Raw genomic sequence first — 16,665 nt, forward strand, 5'->3', positions numbered from 1 at the left:
TTTTATTCCTCCTGGAAAGTTTTTCATAGGTTATACGTTCAGGTACTGGGAACAAATCACTAATCTTGAGATGGGGAGTGAAGTATTTTTGTCTTTCCCGTGGCAAGTGAATATGTCCATTCAAGCAACATGATTTTGTACAAACTGTCCAAGTTACTATACCTTTATGTTCATGTGTAGGTGAACTAATACAACTTCTTAAGCACTCATTGTACTTACTGCAGTACAGACAACAAAGAGAGGAGAAAGGGTTAAATTTTCTGAAGGGCCTAAGTGACTTAAGAGCTGAGTTTCACTGAGTTTCAGTGGAACTTAATGTGCCCGGTGCCTGAATTATTTAGGTGCTTTTACAATTTTTACAAATTTTAAACACAGTCCCTACCATAAACAAATTATAGCCTACTTGATTTAGAAAGGTTAAAGGTTCTTCTAAGCATAGTGACTTATTGTGCCAGTGTGCTTAAGGCGTGCCAATTTCAGCTGACAACAGGTACACAAGGGACTGATGTGACCACGGTCACATCTGTCACATTTGACTTCCCCATCTCAATAACCAGATATCCATGTACAGTGGAGTCAAATGGGAATGGCCTTTTGCACAAGTCTAGAACAGGGCTCAAACTCATGCCTCTGATGTCTAAGTAGGTATCCAGGTAGACTTCCAGCAGCAAAATGAAGCAAAATAGATATGGGGTTATATAGAAGACAACACACCATCAGCATTTTCAGCCGAGACTAATGGTTTTGGATGCTTAGCTTGACACCTTGAAGGAACCTAATTTTCAGAGTGGGAGTCCTTAACCCATTTCAGAAATTGGCCCCTAAGGTGCAGAAAATCACAGTCATTCCAAAATAGAGGCACCTAATATAGTTGCTTCTGAACATCTTGGGCCATACCTTTTGGTGATGTTATTTTATGGTTTTAGGTTAATATTGATAGGTTTAATGGAAGAAGTTAATTTTAAAGATGGACTTGACTGTAGAGAAAGAGGGAATGCAGAACAACGGGGGGATTACAACAATGTATCAGTAAAAAAGCTGAGTATTTTGGTGAGATGCTTATGATTACATAATAAGGTTTTGCATTGGCCACATTACTTCTTTAGTCAATCCGTCAGTTTCCTAAAATCTCCAAATTGTAGGGTGTCGCTGTATCAGCTCACTTGCAATCTCACTTCATTGTTGATATTCTTAGACCAAGTAAAAAGCTCTGCTTTTTTTTTTTTTTCCTTAAAAAGTCATACCCCGAACTGGTGAGATCAGCTTTGCCTTGTATTTACCTAGCTGAACACATTTAAAGGAGGCTGTTCATTTGCTTTGCTGCCCTGTGCTTTATCTCGGTGCAATCAGTTGATGCATTCATTTTTATTCTATGCGGTGCTCGGTCCTGGCCCAAAGTATGTTCTTGCTAAGTTTCTAAGTCGGTAGTGCTCAACCTTTTGGTCCCACAGGCCAGGTGCATGGGGCAGGGCTGGTCTGCAGGCCAGATCAAGCCTGACACCCCAAGATTGGGCTCTAGGGTATAGCACTTTTCCCTCCCTGCCCTGATTGCTGGGAACAGGCCCTGGGTCCATGTGCTCGGATTGGTCCCAAGGGGCCTGATGCTGTCCCTTTCTGCCCTCTCCCACTGGGATTGGTCTCTGGGGGGCTGGCACCACACCCTTTTGCCCTAGACCACCAGGATTAGGTCCTGGGAGGCCTGATGCACCCCCTTCTCCTAGCCCTGCACATATTGGGATTGGCCCCTGGGGCCTGGTACCCCTTCCTCCTAGCCCTGCACATGCTGGGATTGGACCCTGGGGCCCAATGCTGCCCTTACCTGGCTCTACACAGTGGGATCAGTGCCAGTTCCAGCACACAGAGCCTAAGATCCCCATCAGTCTGGAAATTTGGCAGTGGGAGAGTCGTGCCACCTTTCTCCTGCTGCCAAATTTCTGGATCCACGAGGAGCCCCACAGGCTGAATGACATGGGGCAGTGGGCAGGAACTGGCTCACAAACAGGCTTGAATGCCCCTGGTTTAAGTGATAAGTGATGAAATCTTCATTCATAAAGTCAGTGACCAAACTCTCTGTGCCTGATCAGGACCCAGATTCCACCAAGAGATCTTAAGCTTAACCGGAGTTTTTGTTGGTAAATTGATCAGGTATGGTAGATCGCCTTCCAGTCACTTGTACTATGTGACTCAATAGTTATCTGAAAAGCTGGGCTGTGCTGATATTCTGACAAAAAATGCATAGCAATTAACTTAAACCAAGACTAAGACTGGTTGGAGGTTCAGAAACATAGTTCTGACAATAAAAACTCATGAGTTTCTTGCTACAAATGCATTAAAGGGCTTTTCTCTCTCCTGAAAGATCTTTGGCACCCAAAACTCCCATTGATTTCACAAGGAGTTATGAGTGTTTGGTTCTGCACCTTACTGTACTCAAAGCTGTGGTTTCAAAAGTCAAGAGTGCCTAAACACATGCTACCGACTAGCTCTATTACATGTTTCCAAAGGCACCATCTGGCATAAGTGTTTGAGAGGTGGGATAGTGAGATTGATGTCTGAGCCAGGTTTGGCTTACATATATGAGTGTAGAATTAGTTCATGCAGCACTCCCAAAACAGCTGTCAGTCCTTTTCTTTCCCTTTACTTATCACAACTAAACTGCCACTGCTCAGTCAAAATTTTCTTCTCTCTAGTTATAGTTGATGTTTAATTTGATGCTTTTTGATGTAAGGAGCACACAATGACTATGCAAGGTGAGCTGTGTCCTGTGACTGCTGGTTGCCTAAAGAAAAGAGTGTTTAATCAAGCAACTAAATGCAATAAAAATGTGGCTACACTGATTTCAAATGTCATGATGCAGCAGACATTACTAATATGACCTCTCTATCTGAGCTTGTCACTTCACCACAATAAATGATGTGAAATACTTTTCAGATTCATTCCAGTCCCCAGCAAGGCAGCTACTGCTTCCTTGGCTCTCAGCAAAAGTTACAGGCATGAGCACACTGCTGTACAACATGGCTAGACTACTTTTAGCTTGGGAGGTGGCAACAGTGAATTGAGCACAGAAGAGGGTGCAGACAGAAGTACAACTCCCCACTGTAACTCATGGTGCTTTGCAAGAAGCGCCATGAGTTACAGCTATCTTTGGGACCCAACAGATATTCGCTGGTGGGTTCTAGGGGCAGGGAGATGAGCTGCGATTTAGAGAGACTACATCTCTGCAGTTGCTCTCCCCTAGCAATACTTCTCCCTCCCACTGCTCACGGCCCCAGCACTGTTTTCAGAATCGGATGGGGGGAAAGGAAGTGGAGAAAGCTCTTCTGGGAGTTGCCTAGCTGGTGCTGGAGGGTGTGGTGGGTGGATTGGAGCCTCGGGAGGGGCTCCAATCTACCCACCCCACCCTTCAGCACTGGCTGGGCAACCCCCACTATAAGCTCTCTCCACTCCCTTCCCATTCCCAAGACAGCACAGGGAGCAGGGCTTGGTTGTATCAGCTGAGCCTTACTCATTAATGAAGGTGCTCTGCTTTAGAGTGCTGTAATGAGGGTTCAGATTATCACACTATCAGGCATTTTTAAAGAGCTCTGAAGCTGTGCACTGCTGTCAGTGCATGGCTGTAGAGTACTTTCAGTGGCCGGTCATGCAACAAACTGTCATGTTTGTCACATCCAATACGTCACACTAAGGCCTAAGTCCTATGACTATGTTATATGTTTAACTACTTCTGTGAACAATCCTGCTGACTTCAGTGGGGTGAACCACACAAGTAAATATATAAGTAAGGGAGTAGAGAATTGAGATCTGCCTTGTAGGCTCCTCTACTGCACGAAAGTCCAACTTCCAAGCAACTGGGGCCCACACATTACTAGGCCTGCAGTTCTGGGGGGCTGCAAGAGGTACAGGTGGCTCCCCTGTGGCTCTTCTCTGCCATGTAAATTAGTCTACCTCATGCACAATGCAAGCAGCATGGCTCCTCCTCCCAGTTGTGCATGCTGCGTGGGCAGCCCAATTCTCCCCTGCTACATGTGCCACACACCTGCAGTGCGGGCAATCTGGTGCCTTCCTTTGTTGTATACAGTGTGAACAACCAGGCCCCTTCCCATGCTGCATGCAGAAGCACCCTGCCACCTGGCACTGTGTGCCTGGCTCAGGCACCCCAACCCTCTTCTGCTATGCTGCCGCACCCCCAGGAACAAGGACAGGAAATAGAAGATGGAGGATGTAGTGGGAGTCCAAAGAACACAGCTGCTACAGAAGGAACAACAGCAGGGCAGGATTTCAGGCTGCATGTTAGCCCTGCCCTACTGCATTTGAGAGGGCATAAGCAGAGCTCATTTTCTTTTTCCATTATATGTGAGAAAGCACTTTTCCTTTGGTGGAAACTGCTGAGGACTGGTTAGGTGGCTTCAGCAAACACTCTGCCTTACCCTGTCATGTGAATGTTTAACAGAGGATATATGCACAAGGCATGATTAAGTAAAACAGTGCGTTAAAATAGAAATTTGCATCTTAGAGAATTGTTAACCTTGGAACTGAGCTTTCTTCTCTAGGGACAGCCATAGGCCCAGACTCAGGGTGTTTCCCTTGTTCTAAGTGTCGTGGGGTAAGATTTCTGTCTCCCCCACCCTGTAGGACATGCTTGTCTCCACAGAAGTGGAGAACTGTGTTCTTGCCATATGCTTCGTCTCTGAGAGTAGCTTAACTCCACTGGAGCTATGCTACCAAAGCTTTCACATCCTATGGCTACCTGGGGCAACCTTGCAGTGGGTTCTCAAATAGAAGAAAAGGAGGATATTTGCAGCCTGAGGTTGTATCATCTTTCAGGAGTAATTTTTACATGGCACTTACTTCATCCTTGGATGTGCTGCAAGCCCCCAGAAAAGTCTGGTATGCAGCAGAAGAGCTGCTGTATAGGTTTAGGATATCTTCAGGGGTCAGTCAAGTCATGAGCTACTCCTTGCTCAATTTATAATTGAGTCTTAGTCAGAAACACTTACTGACAACTTCATTTATGCAGTTCTCATTTGAAGTACGTTGATTCATGTTTTCCCATTTTCAAATTTGATGCAAAATAGATGATCAGGTGCTAAAAGCCTCCTGGAGGAAAAACTATAAATAGACGATGCCTGAGCAGAATTGTGTAGCACGTGGTGGGGACAGCATGTTACCTTTTGATGGTTCCTCTATTTGTTGCTTTCATTCTTTATCTCTCAATCTCTGTCATTAATGTCTATATCCATTTACATACTGTTACAGTACCATATTGCTTCAGAGGTCTTTACAATGGATTCATCTCAGCATCACTGTTTCCATGGTGTCCTTCACTAGAGTCATCTCAAAGGCAGGGTAGAGGTGCACCTTATAGACTAATTGCATAAGTTTTTATGAGCAACTCCATTCCTCTAGAGTCAGCTTGGAACTGAATCACATCTTCAACTTCTCTTCTGCATAGGTGGTGGGCAATTCTGAAGATCAAATTAGCTCCTGTCCAAAGCAGAGTAAATTCTTGCCCTTGCAGATTACCTGGTAAATTGTATGACCTTATCAACTGTTCAGTGGGCTCTGTATGCTACCCCTGAGCATGTACCGCCAGGCTTCCCAAATGTAATGTTTATGGGCCAATAATCCTTTTTTTCTGTGCAGAGAACTGCATTTTGTATCCAGCAGCTGCTGGACACAGCTGACCTAATAAGGTAGGCAGTGGAGTCTTTAAGACTCAATGAAGACATCCTGTGCCCCCACAGAAAAGGTCCCCTTATTCTCTTGCATGATCTACCTGAATGTTGGTGGGGACAGCAGCCTCGATATGACTTTTACTTCCCTTCCAGTGCATGTGAGCAGGGTGGAGAGGGTAGGGGTTGGAAAGAGTGCAACAGTTACTCTGTGAGATGCACTTCTACCCTGCCTTTTTGCAAATCACCACCCTAATGCACTAGTCATTGCAAATGAGTCATCATGCTGAGGCAGCACAATTACCTGCTGTCTCTTGTTTGGCCCTCAATTAATAGAATGCAGCAAGAACAAATATGCACCCATTGCTCAACCTACCACTGCAATACACAGGGAACAGTGAAAAAAAGAACAAAGTGAAAACTGGAAAAACCAGAGCACAGAGCATGGTAAATGTGAAATCCTAAAATTCTAAAGGAGTCTATTCAACAGAGAAAGGTGACTGATGGCTCTGCTATCTAGTGGGTATTAAAGGCTAAAAATAGCTTGAGGCATTTCAAGCAAGTACAGTATGTGCAATTCTGTGAGAAGAATAAATTCAGGTTTGGTTCCAAGTATTGAAAATTAATCTAGAGAGGTTGGATTTTTCAGAGAATCTAACAAATTCACAGATTTTCTAATTGCTTCGCATAGCCTCTACTGGAAAGTGGCAGAGTGAAAAGTCTAAAAAAATTGTGATAATTAGCAAACCTTGATTTGGAAGTGTTTTGTTCCTCCCACCCCTCTTGGTTGAACATATGTTTAGATTTTAAAGAGAACTAACTTTATGTAAAAATGCATAAGATTATCTGAACAATTCACCAAACCTTGTACAACACCCCCAGCTTACGCTGCTTTAACACAGCAGCAGTATGGTCCCAGCTATGGAAGTGCTCTTTTGCTCATCCTGTAGAAGAGCTGTCTCTGAATTGCAAAAATATTAGGCCAAATTGTTCCCCAATTACATTTGTGCTATAATAATTACAGTTAATAGAATTGCATAGTATATTTGAAGACTGCATTTGATTTTCTGGATTCAAGTTTTGGTTGTACTGAATGTGTAAAATACATTCCACAGATACATTGCAAATGCTGTACTAGAGGCTGCCTGCAGGTAGCATCCTGCTTTATTTCTTTATCTCTAGAAAAGAGATTATCTAGGTGAAAAGAGTGAGAGATGCATAGGAGACAGGGGAAAGGTGTTGAGTACAGGAGTAGCTATAGAGCAGGGTTCTTAACTCCCAGCCCGTGGGTCAAATCTGGCCTGCACTGCTGTGTGATCCAACCTGTAGGGCTCCCCAAAGGTCCAGAAATTGGTGGCAAGAGAGCAGAGGCAATTAACACTACCACTGCTTCTCCACCACCAAATTTCCAAGTCCCGCAGGCCAGATGACATGGCTCCATGTAAAGGATCTGGCCAGCATGCTCACGGTGCTGGGGCTGAGGCAGTGGGCCTGATCCAGCACACGTACGTCCGGGAATGAGGTTGGGATGGCAGGCATGATCTAGTGTTAATGGGATCAGGGCTGGGGTAGGGGTAGTGCCTGGGACTGCAGGCCTCAGACGGTATGCGGGACCAGGATCTGATCCAGCATGTGTTGGATTGGGCTCCAGTACCAAGTACACTGGATTGGGCCTACAAACCTGATCCAGCCTGCACCACTCATTCGGCTCCCAGGGCCAAAAAATTGAGCTCTGCTATTATAGATCGTTCCTGTAAAAATATGGACCAGCTAATATAATGGAGATATAGAATTCAGTCTGACATTATTAACTTGTGACTATACATGTTGGGATAAGAAAATCTCTCGCATCTTCATATAATGTAACAGACTAGGTATTACAAGAGAAACGTATTTATGCATATGTTAATAGTTAGGTAACAACTGAGGGCACTCAAGAACATGCAACATAGATCCTGGATAGATTTGTATGGAAAAAAATTGTTTATTTCATAGGGAATCTATGAGCAAGAAAAGAGTTTCTGTTCCTAATTCTTTCTGTTCATTGAAATTACTTAGAAGCAGGTCTGCACTGACCAGCTCCAGAACCTCATTGCTTAAGTACTTGATTAAATTTAAGGCTTCCAAATTCATCTAGTTTCTGATCAAAGATATGTCTCTGGAGGTAAAGGACTGCTAAAGTAATTGACTGAATCAATTTATCACCCGTAGAACTAAACCTAACTTGCAGAACCAGTCTTGAAGCTCTTGGATCTGAGTTTTTGGGCCTGCTCAATACAAATGTTGATGCTAGCCACAAAGCTCAAATTTTGATCTCCTGTCTAAGAGTACATGGCTATTGAGATTCAGTTACCAAGGCTAAATACAGACAGTCATAAAGCCCAAGGCTGAAATTGATTCAGTCTTTGTAGGTTAGTCTAAGCTGTGCAGACTGAACCAATAAGCAAGTGGACAGGGCTTCACTTTTGATTCCAGAAATGCAGCCACATGCCTGCAGTGGCCCAGGATAGAAGCTGGGGGGTACTAGAGCATGCCTCCCTGCTCAGCTGGAGCAGACAGCATAGGTCAAGGCTATCCTGTCCACCCTGCAAGGTGGGATTTGCAGGGAAAGTAAAAAACATTCTGGAATACCGGGGGACTGTGAGTTGACTTGAATCTTGAGGGGGATCTGAAACAGAAGTTAAATAAGATGATTTAACTTAAATGAGTTCAGTTTGATAGTACATCCATCCAGATTTATCTTCAACCAGTTTTGGCCATTTTGAAAACAGTTAAGTGCACTGAACTTCTTTTGTGTTACAGATTTGCATTGGTTTCTGATCACTTATACTAGTTTATGTGTAATTTCTGTCCCTAGCCCAAATCTATATTACCGTTTACAGTATGAATGGCTAGATGGCCCAATCAGAATTAGGACAACACAATTAGGTAGTCTGCAAACACATACAAATTCACAATGCCTAACTCATAATATTTACAATCTAAGACTGCAGTTAAGCAAAGTGCATAAGCATGTGCTTGAGCCTACTCCTGTTTGTCACAACCCTTAAGCATGTGCTTATATCCCTCTGAAATACAAAAACATCTTATTGCTATTATAATTTTCCTAATGACATATTCAAAACTCAAATCTATATTATCTATGCTGTGTGCTACTTCCTAATCTGTTTGATCTACATTTCATTTCTGGTAACTTGAACATTCACAACACAATTAACAAGGCCAGTAGATAAAAAGAAAAGGAAAAATACAAAAGGAGAAATTCAGCCTTGGGCAATGAGCCTGCTTTAAAAATGTGAATTATCACAAAGTGCAAAAAGTATGGCAAAAACACTTTGTAGTGCAATTATCTTATATGTGACAGCTATACTAGCTGCTATGCTAAGTGTGAAGACTAATTAATTGATTTTCCCATCCACACTGGGTTGGATTCTTGACAAATCTACAGGATACATGTGTCCTCAATATATATTGGTCATAAAATCATTTACTACCTGAGGTCTTTGTTTAATCATTTTCTGTACATTTTACAATTGTGCAATGTGGTAAAAGAGCAGGTAAAGTGCTCATTGTAGATCCAAAGGTTTGAGCTTGAGCCTTACTTTGGATTCATGCTAGCACAGGCAACCGACTGTCTCCCACTACACACACCCCATCTGCAGTGCAGACAGCTTGGCTCTTTCTTTTGTTGTGTACCCCTGTTAATCCTGCAATAACTAGGTGCCTGGCTGTTTGGGAGAAAGGCAGTCAGTTGATGCCCCTTTGTGTGCCATTGGCTACAGAAATTAGCATGCCTTAAGAACTCTATCCCAATGGACTGCCTGCACTTTTAACCTTTTTACACATTTGAGCAGGCCAGAACAGGCAGAAACCAAACATCCCTTGCAAGCAAACTATGGCCATTGGGACTAGATTCTCGACTTACAGAGGTTTTCTTTGTTTTTTCTGTCACTGGACAGTGGACGCAACAGGTAGATGTAACAGACAGTGGGAGTCCAAGATAACAATGAGATGATGGGTAAGAAGTGATTATATACCAGCTATCTTATAATCACTAATGACTTCTGTAAGCATTAAAATAAAACAGAGTTTTAAGAGGGAATCTGAAGAGGATAAGGAGAGGCTCCTTCCATGCCTGTGAATGACATGGGAGGCAGTACAAAGGTGGAATTATAAACTCGAATGAAAACACATAGTTTTTCTGGGTCCTTCTCTGTCCATTTGGGTAGCCAAGATGTTGCCTGGGTTTAGCTCCAACTTTCCCCAAGAGTGGAAAGTGGGAGAAGGGAGTGATGGCAGTAGTTCTTCAGCCCAAGGAGGCCTGCCGGCTTATTGTATGCATTCAGGAAAGCATGAATTTTCCCAGCTAGCATTTGGCTATACCAAATCACAAGCATAACTATGTCTGGAAGCTGAAAAGACATCAAGTGTCAGGAGGTGTCTTTCTTGCCCCAGCAATTTATTAGATCATTTATAAAACTGATCTAATTAAAGGTAATAAATCATTGTCACCAAATGCAAATGGGTATACCCTGAAAAAGATTTGTAATTTCTTAACATTAAGGCAGGAAGACAAGTCAGAGAGAAACAGTTTTATTAGAAGATATAATAGACCATACCTGCTGTGTGACTGCAGAGGTACAGGTATAATAGGCCATACCTACGTGCTCAACTCCTGGAGTTGTTCTAGCTGCTGTTAGGATTTATCTAATAGGGCAGCTGCTTAAACAAGTAAGTACACTGCAATATTTTGCTCTTTTATATTTAGCACCCAAAGCTCACTAAAATGCTTAATAGAGATTAATTGAATCTCAAGATGCCTCAGTGAGTCAGCTTACTATTGTAGCTGTTTCATACCTGCCAAACATGAAGCACCCATAAATTAAGATTTAAATGTACAGAAATGCCAACTAGTTTTGGGTGCCCATCTTAAGGTATGTAGGTCCTGAGTTTAAAAGGTGTTGAGTGAGTGCAGCTCCTAATGGCTTTAGTTAAAGCTGTGAGCACTTAGCTCCTTTGTAAATCAGGCTATAAAGGTCTCAAACCAGGCCACTTCTGAAAATTGGCAAACCTGAAAATGGAAGTAGGATATATCCCAGTTCCCATTTATTCTCATGCCTCAAGTATCTTCACTCTCCACTTCTAATTTCTGGTTTTGACAGATCCACAGCACTGCAAGTAACTTGAGTTTAAAACATGTGGAGAATGCAAAAAAAGTCATTATGAAACAATGGTCAGAATAGAACCCAGTTCATGTAATATGCCTAGTCGATAGGTCTGCCTGTGTACCAGAATGGCCATATTTAACAAGCAGTTTTGCTAGAAAGGTACACAACAAGTTAAATGAATATTTACCAGTTTACACAGAAGGTGACTCTTGTCTATCTAAACCCGTAATGTAGGGTAGTTGTGTGCACTCAATTCATTTTATTTTTAAAACTAAATATTTTTTTTTCCTGAGGCCATATGCTGTTTCTGATTAAAGCTGAGTTTGAGGATAGTACCAAGAACATTAACAATTATTTTAAATGAAAGCATCAGAGGCTACTGAGCAGGATAGACTCAGAACCCAACCAGAAGACATCCTTGTGTTGAAGAAGGTTGGGTTGCCATGACTCCCTCCTCCCATTTTTTTCTCTGGAGGAGGGTTGTGGCCAAACCTAGGTAACATCTTGGCTGCTCAGATGGAGGTAGAGGGACTCAACCAACCTGCCAACCTTCCAAACCCTTCAGGCCTCCTTGGGTGGGCACTGCTGAAGGGTACCCTTTGGTGTCTTGTTTTGATGGAGATGGATGCAGGGACCTTCTTTTTCTTTTTTTGTTAAGGTTCTTTTGAATTCAGCATTGTGTTTGTTGGGGGGATATGGAGTTTTTGGGTGAGTTGGTTGGTTTCTGTTTGCTTGTTTTGTTTTCTGGGGGCAGCCATGGGTCTGTAGGAGAGGGGTGGGCTTGGGTGGGACATTGGAGAGCACAGAGGGAGGGATCTCTCCTAAGGATGAGCCAGGGGAGTGGGAGTGTGCGGACAGTAGAAAGAGGTTTCTTGTATTTGGATTTAAATGGCAGTTGGAAGGCGTACATGGGCTGGAGGGGATGGCGTACATGGCTGGGGATACATGGGCTGGAGGGTTTGCTTGTTATGGTGGTTTACATAAAGGACCGGCAGGTGGGTGTGGGGGAGAGGAGTTGGAGCTGTTGTTTGAGGAATTTGCTGTTATTTCCTATCTGGGTGGTTTGTCTGTTTATTGTAAGCTTCTTTTGGAAAGGGCGGGATATAAAACTAACAAATAAATAAATAGATAAACAAACAAACCCAAGCCTAAAAATAGAAAGGCTTCTCCATCCTGACATGCTGGAAATCAGAATAACTTTCCTGATAAATATACAAAAGCCAAATTAAGCCTGCTTTCATGTTCATCTAGGGCTGATCCATTTATTAATTACTTCCTCCATTACACACACTGCTGTTGCTGCCTGTAAGGCTGAAAAAAACACTGGCAGAGCAAGAAGCTTTCTGGTCAGAGAGACTCAGATTAGAAGAACTGTCATTTGAATATACAAGGTGCTTAGAGGCAGTGCTCTCTATAGATGTCTTTTGTGGGCTGTCGAGGTATTTTATCCTCCATAATGTGAAACCTATTGCTACTAACCAACTGCATAAGATGATACTATAAAAAGATTTCAAAGCCTGAGATGGCACCAGAATATGAAATGAGAAGAATCAAAGCCCCTGGAGATTGACCAAAACAAAGTTTTAGTTTTATTAGAAAATAGCAAGAAGACACTGTTGTGACACCATCTAATTAGTGAATTCAATGTTTCTGTTTGTGGTGAAGCTGGTTTATTTCATGTGCAATCTGCAATACTTACTTGAAATAGACTATTGTGTTAGATATTCAGTAAAAGTGGATTTGGTGCATTGTTACATTGCTGTGTGAAACTGGACTAGAATACAATACAATACAATAGAAAATGATGTAAAATGGGACATGCAATCCTTGCCTATATAGGCTGACCATAAGGAAATCCTGAAAATCTGGGACATCATCTGGGAAACCTGGGACTTGACCCCCTCCCTCCCCACCAGTGGTCTCACAAGTGGGGTGGGGCCACATATCGGGTAGGCAGCAGTGCCTGCCTGCCAACCTACAAGGTGCTTCGTTCCACTCTAACTCCTGGCCAGACAGCGCCCTGCACCCCTGCGTTTCTGTGACACCCATTATAATTCCCAACAGTCAGCTGGGACCAGCCTCTAAATACGGGGATTGTCCCAGAGAAAATGGGACATATAGTCACCCTATGCCTGTATAATGTAATGAGATACATGGGGAACTGAAATATATATATTTTCAGATGAAATAACAAATCAGTGGCTAACTTGGCAGGTTTAATTCTGTGGCGTTTGTTGGTTTTTGTGTGTGTGTTTTAAGCAGGTTCACACCTACTTGTGCTGGATTCTCTGTTGATTTATGTGCTGTGAAACTCCATTAACTTTAATGGGATTGCATGGCCTTTCACTATTTTTGGCTTTCTGGTTTGAAACAAACAAAACTCTCGAAGCTAAACTCAGTCAAAGCTGCCAGGGTCGATACAGGTCCTCTTCACAACCATAAATCAGCTCGCATAACTCAGCTCAGTTTTGTTTCAAAGGTTCATAATCCTTGCCTTTGATTCAGAGCTTGGATGAAATTAAGTGAGTTTTGCACAGTTTTGCTGATTTGAGATTTTATTGCCAGTCTTAATGGCTACTAAGAGAACTAACTCAAATGACTGTAATTCAGTTCAACTTCTTGAATAATCCTGTGCTAGTTTGCCATAATTTTATTAAACTGAATACAACCTTTGAAATTTTGGAAATGTTAATTGGAAAGCTAAATACTGTGAGAACCCGTTTATGTGAACCTTTTATCTGGAACCAACATTAGGCAAAACTGGGCTGTCTCATGCTGTGCATCATTTGCAGCGATAAAGTCCCTATTAGCTACAAACCCTGTTTATGAGCATATACTCTGTGTTCTCTGCTTTATTGTAGAACAAACCTTTACTAAAACTGTGCTGATGAGACCAGGGGTGGATCCAGAGGGGGTGCAATGGTATGGTACCCCTTTCAGACTGGACCACTCCTTGGGAATCTCTGGGGACTTTTTAAAAATACCTCAAGTAGCTGATAATCCCTCCTTTCCCTCTGTGTTCAGTCATGTCTATTCCCCTTCTCTTCCCTCCCCTCTGCTCTGCCTGCTGCTTTGCCCACTGTCCCAGAGGTGGGGGAAGATTTAGAGGCACTCCTGGCCACTCAAGCAGGAATAGGGTTACCCTATTTCCAGTGTCAAAAAAGATGATGCCTGGGATGGGGAGGAGGACCCTCAACAGCCAATCACCTTGCCTGCTGCTTCCATCCCCAGGCAGCCAGCCTGGGAAAGCAGAGAAAGAGCAAAAACTTGGACATTTGCTCTCATTTAAAAAACCCACCTGGACACAAGGACAGGGGGCCAGAAAAGAGGACATGTCCAGGAAAACCTGGACATAGGGTAACCCTAAGCAGGAATGCTTGAGGGCTGGGTTCAGCTGGGACATCAGCAGAAGCAGCATTGATAGCTGAGAGTGGTGGTTCCCTTCCCATACCAGCTCCTGGAGGAGACTGGGCAGGGTGGAGGCATTGTGGCTGCCACTATCATTGCTCCAGGTGAGCCTGTCTCCCCACCCCTGCTCTGGGGGCTCCCATAGTGTGGTTTGCCCATGGGGGTGGGGGAGGATGTTGGGAGCAGGATGCAGCCACTCCTGCAGCTAGGTTGTTGCTCCCACACCCACCTTTGCCAAATGCTGGATCCGTCCCTGGATAGGACTGTACCTGAACTCTAATCACATATAGAATTTGAAGGTTTTAAATCCCAATCAAAATATTGTGTTTGGGGCCTATAACTATACTGGACCAAACCTGATTTTAGCCATCATTGAACTTTAGGTCGGAAAGTAGATTCAAATCTAGACCAGACTCTGCTCTCTCTCTCCTCTTTACCCTTATTAAGGTAAGAATAGATTTTAGCTCCTGTAGTGCCATTTTAGTATGCAGCATATTTTTCATACTAGGAACACAAAGAAGAGGGCATCAAATAATGCCCACATAAATTTCCAAGTGCTCCCCCTCCCCCACCATCAACTCAATTAGCATTTTAGCTCCAGGCTCAATTATATGCCACATTGACAGTTAGGACTTGATTCATCCCTAGCAGGACAACAAATATGTTTTTGCTTAACTTTAAATGTAATTTCCACTGATATCAACAGGATCTTAAAGGTAAGCACATGCTTACATGTTTTTCTTGATTAAGGGTCTGAAACACTTGCAGTTCTTTGATTTTATTGTTTAAAATGTTTCGTTTACTGACACCCACAAGATTTCAGTTTTGTAAAGCAAATGAAATATTTACTAGCTTATGAAACTGATACCTTCACCTTCTGAACTTTGCATTTTATTCATGTAGCATCTATTTTCCAGTGAAGAAACATGCTTTATTCCCATTAATACTGCAGAGACATTTGCCTATGCATTGAGAGCAGAATAAAGTCCCTGGTCTCTGAAAGGGTGCTATTTGTGATTCATAACCAGGGATCCTGGTTTTCTCTGATAAAATAGCAAATTCTCTGAAAAAAATCACAAATTCGCTGATAAAAATCCCCAAGTATTTATTTAATAATACCATACCATTGCACCCCCTCTGGATCCACCCCTGGTCTCATCAGCACAGTTTTAGTAAAGGTTTGTTCTACGATAAAGCAGAGAACACAGAGTATATGCTCATGAACAGGGTTTGTAGCTAATAGGGACTTTATCGCTGCAAATGATGCACAGCATGAGACAGCCCAGTTTTGCCTAATGTTGGTTCCAGATAAAAGGTTCACATAAATGGGTTCTCACAGTATTTAGCTTTATAATATATTTATTTATATATATATATAAATTTATATATTTGTTTATATATATATATAAATTGAACACAACGTTTTATTGATACATTTACAATTTTAAAGCAATTTGGAAGCCTATCAGTACCTCAATCACTAGAATAGAATAGATTCTAAATACCTATACATTTTGGTATTTGATTTGGGGTTTTTTATCATGGAAAACAATATTTCCCCTTGCTCCCTTAGCTCACAGAACACAGGTCCAGCAGGTCTCTCACTCTCCCCCCCCCCAACAGCCCCCCCGCTCTGCTGGTGCCCCTTACTCCCCAACCACTGCCCCCGAGATCTGCTGGTGCCCCTCACTTCCTCCACAGCTCCCTGGCACTGCTGGTGCCCTTCACTTCTCCCCCACAGCCCCCTGCTCCTCCCAGCCTTGCCAGAGGCAGCCCCCAGCTGCCAGAGCTATGGGGCCAAGGACCTGGTTCTGCAGGCCCCTGCCTCTCACAGCAGTGACCTAGCCCTGGCTGCCATCCATGGGAGGTGGCAACTGCTGCAGCACAGCAGAGCATGGAGCCTGGCTCCCCTTCTCCCATGGGTGGCATGGCTGGACTGGAGCCTGTGTGGGGGCAGGCGGCCTGCTGTGGGCTCAGGCACCACCACTGCACACACTCCTACTGGGGCAGGGGGACCTGTGCCCCCCAGATTTGTGTGTGGGGCAGAGGTGTTTGCAGGCTGCCTGCTGCAGGCTCAGGCTCCCCACTCCGCTGACCTTCCTTGGGGCCTCTGCAGCTGTGTGGGACCAGGCATGAAAAAGGCAGAGCAGGGCTGGGCGGGGTAGCTCCTTGTCACTGCAAACTCTGTGCTGCCCTGGTGATGTGCCCCCTGCCTGCCCTGGAGCAGTGAGGAGCACAACCCTGTGCCGCTGCCTTTAATGCAGCTGGGCAGGCAGGAGACACCTTGCCAGGGAGACATGGGTCTCACAGAAGCAAGGAGCTTCTGGGCCTGGCCCTACTCTGCTCTGCTGCGCCAGGTTCCACCCGCTGGGCTGCAGACGCCCTGGGGAACGGCAACAGGACAGGGAGCCCGAGCCCAC

The 16,665-nt window shown here is 43.7% G+C and overlaps 1 protein-coding gene across 4 annotated transcripts in view; it reads right to left on the bottom strand.

Moving 5' to 3' along the window:
- Positions 1-16,665, bottom strand: part of SYT9 (synaptotagmin 9) — a 151,379-nt gene that overhangs the window by 62,226 nt on the left and 72,488 nt on the right. The window lies entirely within an intron of this gene.

The sequence above is a fragment of the Alligator mississippiensis genome, chromosome 2, assembly GCF_030867095.1.
Source record: "Alligator mississippiensis isolate rAllMis1 chromosome 2, rAllMis1, whole genome shotgun sequence".
Taxonomy (NCBI): Eukaryota; Metazoa; Chordata; order Crocodylia; family Alligatoridae; genus Alligator; species Alligator mississippiensis.